Source organism: Callithrix jacchus, chromosome 6 (assembly GCF_049354715.1).
Source record: "Callithrix jacchus isolate 240 chromosome 6, calJac240_pri, whole genome shotgun sequence".
Classification (NCBI taxonomy): domain Eukaryota; kingdom Metazoa; phylum Chordata; class Mammalia; order Primates; family Cebidae; genus Callithrix; species Callithrix jacchus.
In genome coordinates, this window is record NC_133507.1 from 22,947,503 (window position 1) to 22,968,137 (window position 20,635).

At 41.2% G+C, this 20,635-nt stretch overlaps 1 long non-coding RNA gene and 1 pseudogene across 1 annotated transcript in view; both read left to right on the forward strand.

The window, feature by feature from the left end:
• Positions 1 to 7,193, forward strand: part of LOC100396920 (mitochondrial-processing peptidase subunit alpha-like) — a 53,379-nt pseudogene extending 46,186 nt beyond the window's left edge.
• Positions 1 to 15,788, forward strand: part of LOC144576746 (uncharacterized) — a 62,296-nt gene extending 46,508 nt beyond the window's left edge. The window contains exons 2-3 of the long non-coding RNA XR_013519215.1: positions 11,523 to 11,628; positions 15,311 to 15,788. This is a non-coding gene — a long non-coding RNA (uncharacterized LOC144576746). The remainder of the gene's footprint in view (positions 1 to 11,522; positions 11,629 to 15,310) is intronic.
• Positions 15,789 to 20,635: the final 4,847 nt, after the last annotated feature.

A 20,635-nucleotide genomic window follows, 5' to 3' on the forward strand; every position in this document is an offset into this window, starting at 1 on the left:
GTTCGAGACCAGCCTGACCAACATGGAGAAACCCCATCTCTACCAAAAATACAAAATTAGCTGGGCATGGTGGCACATGCCTGTAATCTGAGCTACTTTGGAGACTGAGGCAGGAGAATCACTTGAACCCAGGAGGTAGAGGTTGTGGTGAGTCAAGATAGCACCATTGTTCTCCAGCCTGGGCAACAAGAGCAAAACTTTGCCTCAAAAAGAGAAGGAAGAGGAAAAGATTTTTCTCTTTTGCCACACACACACCACACACACACACATACACACACACACACACACACCAAGGAAAGGCCATGGGAAGACACAGCAAGAAGGCAGCCATTTGCAAGCTGGGAGGAACGCCCTTCATCAGAAAGCAAAAAGGTCAGAACCTTGATCTTGAACATTTAGCTTCCAGAATTGTGAGAAAATAAATTTCTGTTGTTTAAGCCACCCGTCTATGAGGTTTTATTATAGAATCCCAAGCAGACTAATGTAGATTTTGGTATCAAGAGATGGAACCTGGCTGTTCATTTTGCTTAGAAGAAGAAATGGTCAGATATGTGATTATACTGCTCATGAGCTGCAGCCAGTGGTGTGGCTAGATGGTTAAGGACTTGGAAAAAACATAATTAGAAAACTATTGGCCAAAAAAAAAAGGGAGAAGTAGTATCTGGATAGAACTCTCTGGGCAAAAAACATGAAGGTATTTGTTTCCACGTGAATGTTCACCAAAGGGTGACCTCAGCAATGGAGGATTTTAAATACTCAAGTCGATAGGATGACCCATTCTGTGAATGCAAGTCATTTTCTCTCCCAGTCACCCCTTCAGGGTGGCCATTGTGACCAGGATGGAGGTTATGCATGGGCTCACCAACATGGATTTCCTCTCACCAAGACTGACCTGGCTATAGCCACCACTGTGTGTCCAGTCTGCCAGTAACAGAAAGAAATACTGAGTTCCTCATATGGCATAATTTCCTAGGGTGACCAGTCAGTTACCTGGTGGCAAGTTGATTACATTTGACTGCTTCCATCATGAAAGGAAATGTTTTGTTCTTACTGCGATAGACTGTTACTCTGAATATGGATTTGCCTTCTCTGCAGGCAACACTTCTGTCAACACTACCATCTGGGGATTTACAGAATGCCTTATCCACCATCATAGTATTCCCCACAAAGTTACTTCTTCAAGGAACTCACTTCACAGCAAATGAAGAGCGACAGTAGACCCAGACTCTGGAATTCTCTACTATATAAGCCCATGTTTGCATTGCTATAAAGAAATACCTGAGACTGGGTAATTTATACAGAAGAAAAGGTTTAATTGGCTCACAGTTCTGCAGGCTGTATAGGAAGCACAATGCTGTCATTTGCTCAGCTTCTGCGGAGGCCTAAGAAAACTTATAATCATGGTGGAAAGCAAAGTTGAAGCAGCCACATCACATGTCCAAAGCAGGAGCAAGAGAGAGAGAGTGGGGAGGTGCCACATACTTTTAAACAAACAGATCCTGTGAGAACTCACTATGGCAAGGACAGTACTAAGTGGATGATACCAAACCATTTATGAGAAATCTGCCTCCATGATCCAATCACCTCCCACCAGGCCCCACCTCCAACATTGGGGATTACAATTCAACAGGAGATTTGGGTAGGGGCAACATCCAAACTATAACAGCACTGTCCTGAAGCAGCTTGCTTGATGGAACAGTGGAATGGCCTTTTGAAGATTCAGTTACAATATCAGGTAGTGGCATAGCTTGCAGGGCTGGGGCAGGTCTCCACAATGTTCTGCATTACCTGTGTAAGTTTCCAATATATGGTACTGTTTCTCTCAAAGGCAAGATCATGGGTCCAGGAATAAAAGGATGGATATAGAAATAGCACCATTTTTCTAAAGGTTGTGATACTTACATTTCCCAACCTATTATTCCTAATAACCCTCTAGCAGAATTTTTGCTCCCTGTTCCTGTGACTTTATGCTATGCTGGCCTAGAGGTCTTAGTTCCAAAGGGAGAAATTCCCCCAGCAGGAGATACAACAATGATTCTGCTGATCATGAAATTAAGACTAGCACCTCCAGTAACTTAGGGTTCCTCATGCCTCTGAATAAATAGGCAAAGATGGGAGTTACTGTTCTGCCTGTGGTTATTTATTCTGAATATCAAAGGGAAGTTGGCCTATACCCCAAAATGGAGGTAAGATAGAGTATGTCTGGAATCTACGCGATCCCTTAGGGTGTCTCCCAGCAAGTTGATCAAGGTCAATGGAAAACTACCACAACCCAATTCACGCAGGACTATTAATGGCTTACACCCTTCAGGAATGATGGTTTGGGTCACCGTACAGGTAAAGAACAATGACCAGCTGAGGTGCCTGCTAAAGGCAAAATGAATACAGAATGAGCAGTGGAAATGAAAACATACTATGTTTGGTTTTTCTATTCCTGACTTACTTCACTTAGAATAATAGTTTCCAGTCTCATCAAGGTCACGGCAAATGCCATTAATTCATTCCATTTTATGGCTGAGTAGTATTCCATTGCATGTATGTATATATATATATATATATATATATATATATATATGCATAAGTTAATGATTTATTAACTTATTTGAAATTCACTATGAGGTTGCAAAAGTATAAGAATCACACAATGAACTTTAGGGATTGGGGAAAGAGTAGGAAGGCGGTGAGAGATAAAAGACTGCAAGTAGGGTGTAGCGTATACTGCTTGGGTGATGGGTGCACCAAAAAGCTCACAATTCACCACGACAGAACTTACTCATCTAACCAAACACGACCTGTTCCCCAATAACCTATGGAAATTTAAACTATTTTTAAAAATTAACAAAATTCAACAAGAAGGAAAAAAAAGAATAAGTAATGGACGAAGGTGGTTATAAATACCAGCTACAACCATATGACCAGTTAGAGAGATGAGGACTGTTATTGCTGGGACTATTTTCTCCTTATTTTATTATGAAGGTGTGTGTGTACATGTGTGTATGTGTGTATAACGATTGTCTTTTGTCATCTTTCCTCTCTTATTCCCTTACTATGCAACATAAGATGCATTGATGTTATATCAAAGTATATAAATATTGCTAATTTCACATCATAAAATTTAAATTATAGGACATCAAACAGAAGAGTAAATATCACTCAAGAACTTTACCCCCTTTTCTGGCGAAGCAGTTGTACGTTTTCAGGACACAATAGTTGTATCATAAGGTCTTCTTCATCTGTTAGCCAGGGCTGCAGATCCACATCAGCCAGTAAGCTAACCACCGTGTCCAATCCTAACTATGACATTATTATTGTCTTTACTTAGAGATTAAGTATGGTTTTAAAAGATATCTATGGGTGCCCAACTGACAAGGAGTGGACTTGTGATGGTTAATTTGGTTTGTGTTATTTACTAGAAGTCAGTGGCACCAAATAATATTTGGCCACTTCTGGGAATGCCTATGAGAGTATTTTGACATTTGAATTGGTAGACTGAGTAAAGCAGATGGCCCACTCTAATGCGGTGGCTCTCATCCAATCAGTTGAAGATTGAATAGAATGTAAAGGCTGATCCTCTCCTAAGTGAAGGGGAATGCCTCTTGTCTGGGCTGAGACACCATTCATTTTTTCTTCCTTTAAGTTCAGACTGAAATACTGGCACTTCTTGAAGCTAGAGTCTTCTGACTTTTGGACTGGAACTTATAGCCTCAGGTTCCGAGGCCTTTGGATTTGGACTGGAACTATGCCGCTGACTCTTCTGGATCTCCAGTTTCTTCAGCCCCAGATCTGACTGCAGATCTGATTACAGACTCTTGCCCTCTGTAATCATGTGAGCCAATTCCTTATGTTAAATCTATCAAACCCCTCTCTCTCTCTCTCTCTCTCTCTCTCTCTCTCTCTCTCTCTCACACACACACACACACACACACACACAGTGTTGGTTTTCTAAGAACACTGACAAATACAGCCCCCACTGCCACCCTAGTGGGCATCCGCAAGCTAAGATTACTAAAGAAATCTGAGGAACAGAATTCGATTTGTTATCTGAACAGATATATCTTCTTATAATCTCTGGGCAGTGGACCAGGGCCAATCCAAGATTATAAAGGTTCATTATTAGGGCAAAGAGAACTTAACATCTAACCAGTTAGAATGGTAAGTTTCGGGGTTTGGCGTTGGTGAGTGCTTACGTTTTGAAACTGAGCTTATGCAAAGCCATACTCTGCCTTAAACTAGCACATGGGCCACCTCCAAAGAGACTGAGACCAGGGACACAGCAGAGAAAACTGTAGAGGATTATGGGCAGCACCAGTGTCAGGGTAGGAGATGCCGCATCCCAAATGAAGTGGATGCCAGAGACGTGGTGAGAATACAAAGTCAAGAACCAAGAGAGGCAAGTACAACACAGGGATAAGAGATTCTAAATGTCCTGATAGATCTTCCTGAGGAGGTCTGATTTTACAGAGCAGGATATGTGACCCTCTATCCATACCACATGAAGTTTAAAAGAAATCATTCAAATGCCTATATGCATTTCTATCCTGTGGACTGTTGGAGAAGACAAAGCTTCATGAAGGTGGTCTGCTACATACAGAGGCAACTTGATTTTTATGTATTGTTGTTAGGTGCTAAAATTAATGTTTATTTAGAAAAAGAAAATAAATGATGGTACATTATAAAGTAAAAAGGTTGTCAAATGTAAGTATCACAACCTTTAGAAAAATGCAGTGTTTTCTAATCAACTGGCTGACATCTATTACTGTTTTCCTATATACTTTTTCTTTTCCTTTTTTTAGTTATTTGAGAACTGAGTCTCCCTCTGTTGCCCAGGCTGGAGTGCAGTGGCTCCATCTCAGCTCACTGCAACCTCCTCCGCCTCCCAGGTTCAAGTGATTCTCCTGCCTCAGCTTTCCCAGTAGCTGGGATTACAGGCACCTGCTAGCACTCCTGGCTAATTCTCGTATTTTTCGTAGAGATGGTGGTTTCACTGTGTTAGCCAGGATGGTTTCGAACTCCTGACCTTGTGATCCACCTGCCTCAGCCTTCCAAAGTGCTGGGATTACAGGCGTGAGCCACCTCATCCAGCCTATTTTGGCTACATATAGTCTTTGACAGCCTAGTCCTGTCACAATCACCTTTTGAAATAATAGAGAAAGAAGCAGTGGGTGGAGACTCAAGGTGGCTACTGCTGGCTGAGGTTTGGACCTCCTGCGGACAGACAGTTTAGTAGTGGTGGCGCCTTTCCCAACAACCCCCTCTCTTCCCGCTTACCTAGAGTACCCAAGCCTGCTTTTGCTACAGTTGAAGGATGGGAAAAGTTTGAAACCAAAGTAGCCACATTGGATAATGGGCTTCGCGTGGCGTCTCAAAATAAGTTTGGATAGTTTTGTTCAGCAGAAATTCTTATTAATTCAGGATCAAGATATGAAGCAAAATAAGCGGAATTGATCACTTTTTGGAAAAATTGGCATTTTCGTCTACTGCTCGATTGACAGCAAAGATGAAATTCTGCTTACACTGGAAAAGCATGGGGGTACTTGTGACTGCCAGACATAAAAAGACATCACCCTGTATGCTACGTCTGCTGATAGCAAAGGCTTGGACACGGGGTTAGCTTACTGGCTGATTTGGTTCTGCAGCCGCGGCTAACAGAGGAAGAAGTAGAGCTGACGCAGATAGCGGCGGTCCCGTTTGAGCAGGAGGACCTGGACATGTGGTCTGACCCAGAGCCACTGTCCACCAAGATGATACATGCAGCGGCTTAACAGGCAGAACACAGTTGTCCTCCACCATTTCTGCCCCACAGAAGACATAGCAAAGATCAATCGAGAAGTGCTGCTCTGAGGAACTACGACCCCGCGCCCCCGACCCCATCCACTGCATGGCGCTGGGTGGCAAGGGTGTGGAGCATGAGCTTCTGGGGGAATGTTCCCGGAAGTACCTCCTGGGGGTCCAGCCGGCCTAGGGGAGTGCGGAGGCCGTGGATATTGATAGATCTGTGGCCCAGTACACTGGAGGTGGGGGGATTGCCAAGTTACAAAGAGATATGTCCAACGTCAACCTGGGTCCGACCCCACCCTCCCCGAGCTCACGCACCTCATGGTGGGACTGGAGAGCTGCTCCTTCCTGGAGGAGGACTTCATCCCTTCGCTGTGTCGAACATGATGACGGGCAGAGGCAGCTCCTTCTCGGCTGGTGGGCCTGGCAAGGACATGTTCTCCAGGCTCTACCTCAACGTGCTCAACAGGCACCGCTGGATGTATAACGCGACCTTCTACTGTCACAGCCACGAGGACACTGGCCTCCTGTGCATCCATGCCAGCGCCGACCCAGGAGAAATGGTAGAAATCATCACAAAGGAGTTTATTTTCATGTGCGGAACCGTGGACGCGGTGGAGCTGGAGCAAGCCAAGACGCAGCTGACGTCCATGCTCATGATGAACCTGGAGTCCAGGCCTGTGATATTTTGAGGATGTGGGGAGGCAGGTGCTGGCCACTCACTGCAGAAAGCTGCCGCAGGCGCTGTGCACTCTCCTCCGCAACGTGACGCCGGAAGACCTGAAGAGAGTTGCTTCTAAGGTGCTCCGAGGGAAGCCGGCAGTGGCCGCCCTGGGCGACGTGACCGACCTGCCCACCTGCAGACCTGAGCACATCCAGACCGCCCCGCTGAGCAAGGAAGGGCGCCTGCGCGGGACACACAGGCTCTTCCGCTAGAGTCGCTCCCCGGCCTGACCGACCCAGGAGCTGCAGCTGGAGCCCTTTCACGTGTGTGTTAGTTTGGGCACGAATTTAATCTAAAAAGCTGTCTGGTTGTAGAAACCGTGCAAACAGTGTCGCCAGAGCACCCACGCAGGTAGCATTCCTTCAGAACTGAATGTGCCAATCCGTGGAGTCAATGCTGACCCTGACCACCGCGAGCCCGGAAGCAGGTGAAGTGCCCAGCGCTCGGGCGCAGTTGCCACGGGGAGGCCGGTCAGCACTCCCAGGCCTCAGGAGCTCTCAGCGCATGGGGCCCCGCATCTGCATCTTCTGTGAGAGGAGCAAGCCCTGAGCCGGGAAGTACCAGGGGTCAACCTATCAGAACCTCCGCCCAGGCCGCCGTGTTCCTGTGTCGGGTACCAGGACTCACCTCTGAAAAACGGGGACAAGGCGAGGGCCCAATATGCTTCGAGGAGCACGGTCCATCCGTGTGCACGCCCGCTTCCTTGGTATTAAAGAGCTGGCATCTTTCTGAGAGAGAGAGAGAGAGAGAGAGAGAGAGAGAGAGAGAGAGAGAGAGAGAGAGAGAGAGAGAGATATGAGAATTCACTCGTTCCTGAAGGAAAGAGAAAGAAAATTCAGTCGTTCCTTTAGTATGATTGTTCAAAAATCTGTTTTGTATTATTGACAGTTTGGAAACGTTTTAGCCTTATTTTTCTTTTAGTTTTCACTTTTGAAAAGACGCCTTTTTTTTTTTTTTTGAGACGGAGTTTCGCTCTTGTTACCCAGGCTGGAGTGCAATGACGCGATCTCAGCTCACCGCAACCTCCGCCTCCTGGGTTCAGGCAATTCTCCTGCCTCAGCCTCCTGAGTAGCTGGGATTACAGGCATGCACCACCGTGCCCAGCTAATTTTTTGTATTATTAGTAGAGATGGGGTTTCACCATGTTGACCAGGATGGTCTCGATCTCTTGACCTCGTGATCCACCCGCTTCGGCCTCCCAAAGTGCTGGGAGTACAGGCCTGAGCCACCGCGCCCGACCACAACCTTTTTTAAGATCAGTTTTGAGGTCCCAGTAAAACTGAAAGGAAGGTACAGAGATATCCCACACAGTCCGTGCCTCCACACATGCAGAGCCTCCCCCACGATCAACAATCTCCACTACAGTGGTAGATTTTTATAACTGATGAACCTACATTAATACATATTATCACTTAAAGTGTGTGGTTTGCATGAAGGCTCACTCTTGGTATTGTGCTTTCTATGGGTTTCAACAAATGTATAATAATATGCATTAACCATTATAGTATCATATAGGGTAATTTCATGGTCTTAAAAAATTGTACTTCCCCATTTATCTCTAACTTCCCCCTGACCTTTGGCAACCACTGATAATTTGTTTTTGTTGAGACAGAGTCTCACCTTGTCACCAGGCTGGAGTGCAGTGGTGCAATCTTGGCTCACTGCAACCTCTGCATCCCGGGTTCAAGTGATTCTCCTGCCTCAGTCTCCCCAGTAGCTGGTACTATAGACGTGTGCCACCATGCCCAGATAATTTTTGTATTTTTAGTAGAGACAGGGTTTCACCATTTGTCCAAGGTGGTCTCAATCTCTTGACCTCATGATCCACCTGTCTCAGCCTCCAAAGTGCTGGGATTACAAGTGTGAGCCATCAGGCCCAGCTGCAACCACTGATCTTTTTACGGTCTCCATAGCTTTTCCTTTGCCAGAAGATTATGTAGTGGAATCATACAGTATGTAGCCTTTTCAGATGGGCTTCTTTTACTTGTAATATGCATTTAAATGTCTTCCATGTCTTCTCGTGTCTCAATAGCTTATTTACCTTTTTAGTACTGAATAATATTCCACCACCTAGATGTATCATAATTTATTTATACATTTGCCTATAGAATAATATATTGGTTGTTTGCAAATTATGGTGATTAGAATTCAAGCTACTATAAACATGCAGATTTTGGTAGGGACATAAGTTTCCCACTGCTTTGAGTAAAAACCAAAGTGCTATTATTGGATTTTCGAGGAAGTTTTTAGTATTATTGTCAAATTTTAGAAAAGCCATACAGGACCTCTGCACAAATACAATTATTTTCTTAAAACGGTCAGTGCAGCTGCATGTGGAAAATAGTGGGATTCCTTTTCAGCAAAAATGTAATATTTGACATTCTTATATTGATGAAATCTATAGCCTAAGTTTCAGAAGTTTCTTGGTCCAAGGTGTTGACCTTGTGTGCATTTTTAGCTTTTCCCTACTTCAGTTTTTATATGCTTGCAATGATCATAGCAATCCCCATCCTTTCTTTCAACCTAGGGATATTATTGGGAAAACAAATGAGACTGTGTATGTGTGCACTTGTATGCTCTGTGTGTGTGTGTGTGTGTGTGTGTGTGTGTGTCCTCCTCATTCCACTTTGCCATTTCCTTCTTTTCCTTCTTCTCTTTCATCTCCTGTTAATTGTCACCTGGGGTCAGCTAGAATACCAAGAGCATTGCATATTATGTGGCAGCCAAAAGAAAATGGCGTGAGTGTATGAATGTGTTTTGTGTGTGTGTTTGAAGGAGACAGAGATAGGGGCTGAAATGTTCCCGTGTGTCACATATTTTTGTTGGTTTTTGGGTCTCGCTTTTTTGTTTGGGTTGGAGTGCAGTGGCATGATCACAGCTCACTGCAGCCTTGACCTCACAGGCTCAAGCAACCCTCTCACCTCAGCCTCTGGAATAGTGAGGTCTACAGGCATGTGCCACCATGTCTGGCTAATTTTTGTATTTTTTGTAGAGATGGGATTATGCCATGGTGCCCGGGCTGGTCTCCAACTCCTGGCCTCAAGCCATCTGCCCAACTCAGCCTCCCAAAGTGCTGGGATTACGGGAATGAGCCACTGCACCTGGGCTTTTTGTTGTGTTTTGAATGAGGTTCCTTCAGAGGATTTTGACCTCCTCTGCCCCTTCTCATTGAGAGAGCCTGCTTGTCAGACACATTTTAAGCTTTTCCATGAGATAATGGCCATAACTTAATTCCACTGCTGGGTACTAGTCAGAGAGACACTTTTGTTCTCCACAGGATGTTGTAAACTAAACTCTACATTTTCATAAGCAATTTTATCTTGACATTTGCATTTTGGCTTCTCCTCTCTCAGATATGAAAGGTATTTTAATCATGGAACTGAAAACTTAGTCAAGAAAGTGTTTCATTTTACACTGGGATTTTTTATTTTTAAGTGCTGTGTTCTGCTGTGAATTCATTTTTACATCCGTGCCAGGCACCTTGTGGATAGGAAAATGTTTTTTATTGATTTTAGCATTTGTTTTAGTACTTCTTTAGCATTTGTTTCAATTCTTAAAGACATGCTATGTTTTGCTAGCCCATTGCAAGGCAAAATAATCCACTACAAGGTAATTCTGGGTAATTCTTTTTTTTAAAAGAATCAAAAGATGGAAAATAGTACGTAATTTATTAATTTACTTAGTGATTCAAAAAGGGTTCACAGTCCATCTGTTATGGGCAAGTCACCATGACAGGCACTGGAGAGATTGCACCAAGTAACACACGGAGATCCTTGCCTCCAAGGCACATAGAATGAAAAAAAATGCAAAAGAAAAAAATCACATGAATAATGCAATTAAGAATTAAAGATAGGTTTCTTTCATAGAAAGACAAACCAAATCAGATGCAGGCATCGGGGAAGACCTCTCAAAGGAGGTGGCAGTGGAACTAAATGATGAAGCATCTGTAGGAATTGTTTAGATAGGGTCATTTCTGGGGCTAAAACCAGTGACATCTTGGTGATGTAAAGTGGCTCATAGCAAAGTTCCTGGGTCACCTCCAGGCACATAGAAGGGATTGAATAAATGTTGGTATCCTTTTTGCCTGTTAGTCATCCAAATAGGATCTTTGCTGAATTATTTCATTTTCTAAACCATCTCATGTTTTGTGGAAAGAAAGGTCTCCGCTAAATCCACTGGAACGGCTTTGATGGAGTTTTGGTTCAGCTGCAGTAGCAATTTTCGTTAAGTAAGTGGAAATAGAAAAGTAATCTCAATTGACTGTTAACTGACAAAGGCCCTAATGATTTTCTTGCAGAAAGTTTGTGATTTGGGTACTGAGAGTGCAGTCAGAGTAGCAGAGAAAATGCACCAAGGAGTGGCTAAAGGTTTCAGAGAAAATACGATGAAGGTGAAATAGAGAACAATAGGGATTTGGGTAAATAAATCTAAACATGGTGAGGCAAGTATCCAATCTACCAAAACGCTGGCGATCTTGCTGCATCAGAAGACCGACAAGTAGACCTCTTTTCTTCCTTTGATAACGTTTTAAAATGGGTAATGTATTTACATGATTCAAGCATCAAACAGTAAAAAATACAGAATTAGTGGCACATGGTGGTGCGTGCACATAGTCCCAGCAACCTGGGAGGCTGAGGCAGGAGAATCTCTTGATCCCAGGAGTTTCAGGCTTCACTGGGCTATGATGAGGGTGCAATGGCCACTGCACTTCAGCCTGGGTGACAAAGCAAGACCTTGTCTCTCTCTCTCGCTCTCTCTCTCTCTCTCTATATATATATATATATATATATATATATATAATATAAAAATCTTATTTTTATATATATATAAAATATATATAATATGTAAAAATCTTATTTATACACTGTTCACTCCATTACTAGGGTCCTATTCTAATCTCTGCTACCTTTTAGAGTATCTTCATACAATTGTAATCAATTGCATGTATAGATGCACATGTTTTTATTTTCCATGTACCTATGTATTCATTTAACAAATATTTATTGAGTGTATACTTTGCCAGGTAATGTTCAATCCAGCCAAGGGAGCCAGGATAATGAATAAAACAGAAGTTTTCCCACCCTCCCTGACGTTCATTCTAGCAGATGGAGACAGGTGATAATGGGTAAGTAAAGTATAGTGTGGTAGGTTGTACAAGCACTAAAGAAAAAAATGAAGCATAATAATGTGGAGAGAGCATGCCAGAATGGGAAAGTATTTCACTTTAAAATAGGGGAGTGGTATTTGAGCAAAGACCTGGTGGAGGGGAGGAAGCAAGCCCCACAGAATCTGGGAGGAGATATTCCAGAAATAGAGTATTCCTGATCCCAAAGGCAAGCCCCAAGATCAGGGAAAGGCTGCAACCTTCTAGGAATCGGAAGAAAGCCAGGGTGGTCAGGGTGAAGTGAGCCAGGGGCAGAGATGAGATTAGGGAGGTAGGAAGAGGATAGCATTGGGAAGTAATAGGGAGAATTTTGAGTAGAAGTATTTTAGAATTACTCTTGATTTTATGATGAACTGTAGAAATGACAGAATCCATATGACCTGCTACAGATTAGTGAAATGATTCCAGTTAAGTGATGCTGATGATCTAAATCCGGGTGGTCGTTATGGAGGTGATGGGAGGTGGCTGATTTGTGGAGAAATGTTCTGTAGGTTGAGCAAACAGTATTTGCATGAGAGAAGTGCAAGAAGGAGGTGTGTCCCAGCTGGGAGACTGGAGATGACATTAATGATCTAGGAAAGATTTCAGGAGGAGCAGGATGGGGTATCAAGTGATAGAGTTCCATCCCTGCACATGCTAAACGTGGCGTGCCTGTTAGACAACTCGGGAAACAAGTCCAGTAGAGAGTCCAAGTTAGGGAGAGAACCTCTTCAAGGATTATAAATTTGGAGGTAATAAGAATATAGACAAAATTTGAAGTCATGACATTGATGAGCTCACCCAGGGAATTACTGTAGACAAAAGAAAATGAGGCCAAAAATAGCATCTCAGGATATTCTACAGATCAAAGATTAGTAAGACAAATAGAGAAAGAGACAGTGACTGAGAGGAAGCCAGTGTGAGGCAGAAGAAAATCCAGAAGAGGGTGATGGGTGGAAGAATGGCCTTTCAGGTACAAAGAATGATGGGCTCTGTCAAAGGTGCTGATTGCTAGATAAGATGAGGACTAGGATTGAATCAACCCAGGTAGCTGTGACCTGTACAAGAGCATCTTCAGTGGAGTATTGAGGGAAAGTGCCGATTGGAATGTGTTTAAGAGAAAATGAGCTGAAGAAATTAGAAATAGCAAGTAGAGACAAATTGTTAAGTTTTGTTGTAGAGGGGGAGCAGAAGAATGGCAGAGTTGTTGAAGGGAGAAGTGGGGTCAAGTGTTTTTTGTTCTAATTTTTTTAATGGAGGAAATAAGGTTCAGTGTCTTGGGTGGTAGTAGAGAGGAGAAATGTGAAATATCCTTATTTCCATGATAATTTGGCTTTAGCTGGAAGCATCAAAATTTCTATCCATGGTAATAGGAAGAAAAGCTGAGTCAGGGCATGGGCAAGTTTGGTAGGGAAAGAAGTATAGAAGTTTCCCTCATGGTTTTCTCCACCCTCAGCAAAATAGGAGGCAGGTCATTAGTTGAGAGTGAAAAGTAGGGAGAAGTGTTGGGTTTGATAAAAGGGAAGAAGGTCTGGTATGTTTGGGTTAGAGATAGTGGGAGAGAAATGGGTAGGGGAATGAGTGAGCTCCATGAATTGCTACTGGTCCACCCGAGGTTGGTAGTCAAGGATTGGAAATGTCACCAGTAAAGCACTTTTCATTTGCATTTTTATTTAGCCAGTGTCAACTGCAGAATGCAGTCAGTATACAAGGACCAATAGTTAAAGCAATTTTTACAAATGGTAGCACACTGCAGACATGAATATGATGGCATTCTTGGTAAGAATGGTAAAATGTAGTTGTCGTCACTTGGGTGGGTGTGTATGCCAGGAGGATATAGGGGTTTCATAGGGGTCACGGTGAAATACTGAGTTTCTAAATATTTTCATTCTCCCTAATCCTTGAAACATGTCTATTAGGTATATTTTAATATCCACTTTAATCACACCTGTTTGTAATGTTTAAGTCGATCTACTTACTGATTTAGGTTTGCTTACTTATAATTATGCTGTTAGTTTGATTGATCTGAGACATTTAAAAGATTAAGGTTTAAATAGAAAGTAAAGGCTTTTGGAGACAGACAAGGATCAACTGTCAGCTCTAACACTTACTTGTGGTATCCTTAAGCAAGCCATTGAGCACCTCTTAGTCACCATGAGATCATATATTAAAATAAAATCAGAATACCTTATTTATATGCTTCAGATAAAGTTTCAATTCAATGATGAATATAAATACTAGACACATCTATAGGTATTTACAAAGATTCCTTCCAGTCCCTCTACCTTAAAAATAAATTACAATATGGAAATAAGCTATTTTTTATTTCTACAATTAATATTTTTACAAATTTTTCAAATGAATGTAAAACAATTTGAAAAATCAGTATTTATGTCTCCCAGAATTCAATATAGTAAATATTTTGATGTTTATCCACATAGAAGTAAATATGAATAAACATAAATGTGTGTGTCCACACACACACACTCACACTGTATCTGCTTTATTCCACTTAAAATAAATGATGAACCTGTGGTTTTTTCTTTTGCTTTTCATATCATTAAAATTTTTCCCCAACATTACTTCTGATGGATGTTTCAAACTCATCAGACAGTTGTACAGTAATTTGTACTCTAATCCTGTAGGGCTGTTCTTCTTTATTAGCTTCAATTTTAATCTAAACTGTGTTAATCAATCCCACTGCTAAATCCTTAGGCATGTCTATGCTTTTTTTTCCCCAGGACAAATTTCAGTAAGTGAAAATTGCTAGATAAAAAATGATGTAAATCTTTAAGGGTTGTCATAAGTATCGTTATGTTGCCCTCCAGAAGTGTATTTAGACTCCCAGGTCACTATCCTACATTGGATGTCAATGTCATCAATACCAACTGGTGCTCCTTTCAGTGCTCCTGTGCCCTGGCATATTTTAAAGCCTCAAAAACAAATTAGTCTTTACTATTGAATAGGTAGAAAATCTCAGTTTTTCTTTACATATGGGAGTTTTATTTTAGTTTTTCCATTTTTACATTAACCAATGGTTGTGAATGATTCTTTCTATATAAGAAATTTTAGCCTTCTGGAAAGAATATCCCCAGGAATACTACATATGTTTTTATAGGCCGTTAGTGACCAATTGTTTTAGAGATAGTTTAAGACCCTAGATTTAACAGGAGAAACACAAAACTCAAAGAAATAGTGATATAAAATTCTTGTTACTAATACTACTACTTAGAATACAACAGTCATTCCTCTGGTCTCACAGTGAAAAACTTTTAAAGTAAAATGTTTTTGTTTTTGTTTTTTTTTTTTTTTGCTTACAATTTATTTCTCTAAAAAATGTTTTACCCCACATATTTGTTCTCTTTCCATATTTCCATTTACAGGTATGTGATAATTTTTGAATTTCTTTCTCCTTTAATTCCATGAAATTCTATTTTAATGTGTCAGTTGCTATATTGGGGAATGATTAAATCTTCGTCTATCAGTCTTTTGGAAGAAAACTAGATTTCTGGGCGTATACTGGATTTTCCAGACAGATTTTCATGTTCTCATTGTAACCCTGTTTATTTTCCTCTGGTTGGAAAAGCCATGAGTGTCTCTCTTAATTTACAATGTTGAGTTTCCTTTGCTCTCCCTTGGGTCTTATTTCTCCCAAACAATTCCTTCAGCTGCACATCATTGAGCAAGAGGGACACCATGGATAATGGAAAGATCTACGGCAAGGCTGGCTGGCTGTCCTGTCTAAGGAGGCCGTACTGGACCATCCTGCTCTGCTCATCCAGATGTGTCCACAAATACATCCATAAAACAGTGGCCTGTGGGATCCTATAGGAAAATGATCCAGAAGCAGGGCGGTCAGAAGGAACAAACACTTGATTTACATAGTAAATCTTCTATATTTATGTTTTAAAGACACACAGAGGAAAAACATTTTTAAATTCATGATTTTTTCCCCCAGATTTTAGCTATTGTAATCTCTTTCTTCCTGAGCCTTAGGCATCTTCATTATAAACCAAAAGACATAACTTGAGATTTTCCCAGGGTTTATATGCTTCATTCTTGTTAGAGTTAGAGATGTGAAATAGCAATTTGTGATGTCTTTTTAGAGCCAAAAACCTTAGAAAAATATAATGTACTTTCTCTCTCTCCATTTTCTCATTTTTCTGGTCAAAGCTAGAAGAGTAAGATGTCTTTGAAACTATTAAGGTAATTTTTAAGACATGATATAATTGTGAATTTTATATAGATATAAAATGAACAGGTGTCAAAGACTTTATTAGCTTATTAATTAATAAGGGAACGGATAAAATGTTACAATTGGTATAAAAATCGGAGGCATATGTAGGAAATTAGGAATCTGAAATGAATGTACAAATTGATGGTCTATCCACTGGTGAAATCAGTTGCATTTCACCAGTCACAATTGATTTGCATTTCTATGAACAAGAGACAGATGAGCTAGACAGAATAGTCACTCATTTTTTGTTCTGAGCCCATTTCAAAGTCTCAATTGTTTTCCTTACTAAAATATCTATCTCAAATATCCCATTATATATATTTTATAATATATAGCATATATCCCATTATAATATATATTATATATAAGGGATTTCCAAAGGAGTTCTCTATATATGATATATAAATTAATATCACATTATATATACATTTACATAAAATATATATATAATGAGACACTAATTTTTAATAGAGAACTCCTTTGGAAATCCCTTTCTACAATTACAAGCAATAGATGTTTTGGCGGAGTTTTAGTTATGGGATGATTAGATATTCTAGCATGTTGAGATTTGTTGTTTTCATTTAACCAAAGTCATTTAGCCAAAATAAAAGTGAGATCCAAGCCCAGGTGGGTTCTGATTTTTAAAAGCCATGTTTTTTTGTCTCCTCCCAAAAAATGGGTGAAAAAATGGTGGCTCGGGGTCAGATAAAAGCTTTTCACAGGTAAGGATAAAATAATTAAGTCATAAACTATTAGAGCTATATAAACCTCTCTTAACCAGTATCTCCTGAGAAGCACAATAGATCACAATAAAGCAGAGAAGCACCCGGAAGCTGAGATGCAGACCCACACTCTCTCTGTTCTGGCTTCCCCTTGCCTTCTCAGTTATTTCCTTGGTGTCTCTAAAAATCCCCAGCAAACCATTTCAAATCCCTGAGCTCATCCAGTCTTATCAAAGACCCATCTCTGCATTAGAACTGTTATTTTCTGATTCCAAACTCCATGCTCATCTATGTTGTCTTTACTGAAAATAAGGGTTGGTCTTGAACTAGCATTTACATTTTAAGTTCAATGTCTGAAGGAGGCAGCCATAGATCTGATTTAGGGAACACCTGCCCTCTTGTGGTTCCCTGAGCTTGTCTGTCTGGAGTTAAGGAAACCTTTTCCAGCTTTCATTGTGGAGAATCTTCATGGAGGAGACCATCTTGAAAGAGCTTTATGGAAGAAAGCCAGCCTAAAGTCCCAGTCCAATTTGCCTAGACATGAAGTGGTAAATAGAGTGAGTAAGAGGGTCTTTAATCCAGGCATAAAGATGTAATTGTCAAGATAGTAAGTCTCTTTGCCTCCTTTATCAATCTGCTACTGAGTCCTTGGAGTTTCCCACTAATCAGGTACTACTTTGAAAATGTAAAAGAGTTTCACAAATACCCCAAAACACATTAGCAGTTGCAAGAGCATCAGTTGGAATGGACTAAGTTATGCTGAAAAAGCATACCACCCCCAAATCTCAGTGAATGATACAAGAAAATTTAATTACAAATTATTCTAGGTATTTATATTAGTCAAGGTTCTCTAGAGAAACAGGGGAAAAAAAAGGATAGATAGATAGATGGTAGATACATACATACATAGATTAACAGCTAGATATAAGAGATTTGTTAATCAGAATAGGCTCACGTGGTTATGGAGGCTGAGAACTCTTAAAATATGCCATCTGCAAGCTAGTCAGTGAAATAGTTTGGATACTTGTCCCTCACCAACCCTCGTATTGAATTGCAATCCCCAGTGTTGGAGGTGGGGCTTGGTGGGAGGTGTTTGGGTCATGCGGGTAGATTTCTCATGAATGATTTAGCACCGTCCACTTGGTGCTATCTTTATTATAGTGAGTGAGTTCTAATGAGATCTGGTTATTTAAGAGTATGTGGCACCTTCCTCTCTCTCTTGTGTGCTCTTGCTTCACCATGTGAAGTGCTTGCTCTTCTTCTACCATGATTGTAAGCTTCCTGAGGCCTCCACAGAAGCTGATGCCAAAGCTATGCTTCCTATACAGCCTATAGAACCATGAGCCAATTAAACCTCTTTTCTTTATAAACTACTGAGTCTTGGGTATTTCTTTATAGCAATGCAAGAGCAGTGGTATAATTCTCATTGTGTGGCCAAAGATCTGAGAACGGGGCAGTAGGGAGAATGGTGTAAGTCTGATGTCCCAAGAATCTCTGATGTCCAAGAGCAGGAGAAGACAGATGCCCCACTCAAGAAGAGAGTGCAAACTCTCCCTTTCTTTACCTTCTTATTTAACTGTGGCCATGAATGGATTGAATGGTGCTCACATTGGGAAGGCAATCATTTTATGCATCCTATTGATTCAAATGCCTGTCTCTCCTGGAAACCCACTCACAGACACAGCCAGTAATAATGTTTCACCAGCTGTATGGGCATTCCTTAGCCCAGTCAAGCTGACACATAAAATTAACTATCATGACATCCGATGAAGATTATCAGGGGAGCTTGGCTCGCTCTCCATGGTCCCTCCATCATATGTGCTTCACTACAACATGTAATTCCACTATTTCCACACCAGTAGAAAGAAAATGTGGGTCTCAAAAGTTTAGTTCATATGTGATGCACATCACTTTACTCATTTTATTAGCCAAGTCAAATCACATGGCTACACCTAGCTTCAAAGAAGCAAACAAGTTCTATTCCACCGTATTCCCAGGAGAATGAGAACATCTGCCAACACCCTCAAGATCACCAAACCAGGATAAGACTCAGTACAGTAGAACACTAAATTATCAGGGTATAAAAGTATATACTTTTCTAAGCGTCTTAAGCCTTATGGCTCATCATTCTCCTTTATGCACACATTACTCTTTGTCCCTAATGTTCCTCCCTCACTCAGTATCTCTCATTGTTCTATAGACTCCCTCCCCTATGGCTTCAGTTCCATCTAATCCCCTTAGTTAGTCCTGGACACCTCTTATTGGAATTACCCTACAGGCACTGCCTGACTAGGGGATCATTTCCCAGGCCAGGGCCTGCCTGCTGCTCTCTCCCATCCACAAATTGGGACCTATTTGCACTAAATGAATTGAGCCTGGCTTTGCACCACCCTTAGAAGACTCACATTTGAATTATTTTTTCAACCCAAGAGAGAAGTCACCTCAGACCCTCAAATGCCCTAACTTCCTTTGCTTTACCACTGTCTAGTGTTTAGAACTCTAAATAGCCACATATTTAGTTATGATGCCGCAGAACTTCTCCTAACTCCCAGGGCTGGTAAATAATATAGCCTTTTGCATAAAAAGAAAATACAGCTATTTACCTGTTGGATTGGTGATAAACTTTGGAGGGGTGGGGAAAGAGTGTCTACTTGACTGATAACCTCAACACATTTTCCAGTTTTCCTTCCACCTACTGCTTCCTCCTGTCCTCCTTCATAGTATGTGGGTCACACACACAAAAATGATTGAACAGATGGGAGACTCATGGAAAGGAGACAGGATGACTCCCCCACCACAGGAATACTTCATTTGGATTGATTGTTTTCATTAAATTTTTGAAAATCTTTTGGAAGAATGTTTGAATATTTAAAAATCCTCATTCCCCAATTTCCTTATGTTTGGTCAATTCTATTGAGCCACTTCAGAAGACCTTCATTTGAAAAAGGTGAAGCACAAAAATTGATTGGCTTGTATGGGGAGAACACACTGTTTCAGATTTGTCACATATAGCCTGTGACCTAGGGCCTATAGTAACATTCAAAGTTGGAGGATGGCAGAAGAGGAGGCATGTGAAAATCTTCCCCTTGGGAAGAATCTTGGAATAGTCAGAGTCAGGGGCAGGAGTTCACTGGAGACCCATCCTACCCTACTCCGAACCCCACTCACTATTTGCCATTATCTCTATAAAGGCCATTTTTCTCGGCTGCAGTTTCTTGCATATAAAGACATGGTATATGAGAAGTCCTCTGGGATCTAATTGTAGTTCAGTCAATTACAAATATGCAAAAAATGGGCAATCACTGAAACTCCCTGAACCTCAGTGTCTTTATCTATTAAAAAGAAATAATGTCCTCTGCCTTGTTCACCTTCATAGTAGTTTACTCTGCTAACATTTAAGACAGTAACTGCCTGCACTTGGTGAACACTATGTTAAAACTGAATTTCTTTTCTTTTATTTTCCCTCCTTCCTCCCTCCCTCCTTCTACTTCTCTCTTTCTTTCTCTCTTTCTCTCCTTCCTTCTCTTTCTCTCTTTTTCATTCTTTTACCTTCCCCCTTCCTTTCCTTCTTCCTTCTCTTTCTTTCTCCCCTCCCTTCCTTCCTTTTTTCCTTCCTTTTTCTTTCTTTCTCCCCTCCTTCCCTCCCTCCCTCCCTTCCTTCCTTTCGTTCCTCTCTTTCTCTCTCTCTTTCCTTTTTCTTTCTTTTTCTCTTTCTCTCCTTTTCTCTCTCTTTCTCTTTTATTTTATTTTATTTCATTAGGTCTCCCTATGTTACCCAGTATGCTCATGAACTCCTGATCTCAAGTGATCTTCCCGCCCTTGGCCACCCAAGACACTGGCATGACAGGCATGAGCCACCACGCCTGAAAGGTTGGATTTCAGTGAGTCTTCTCAACAATACTATAAGGTAATTATGATGATTGGCTCCTTTTTAGAGAAGCAAGCTGTGACTCAGTGTAGGTAAGTGATCCATACAGTTAAAGTTGGTAAACGGTTGAACTGGTAAGAGCTGTAAATTATTCAGTCTGCCTCTG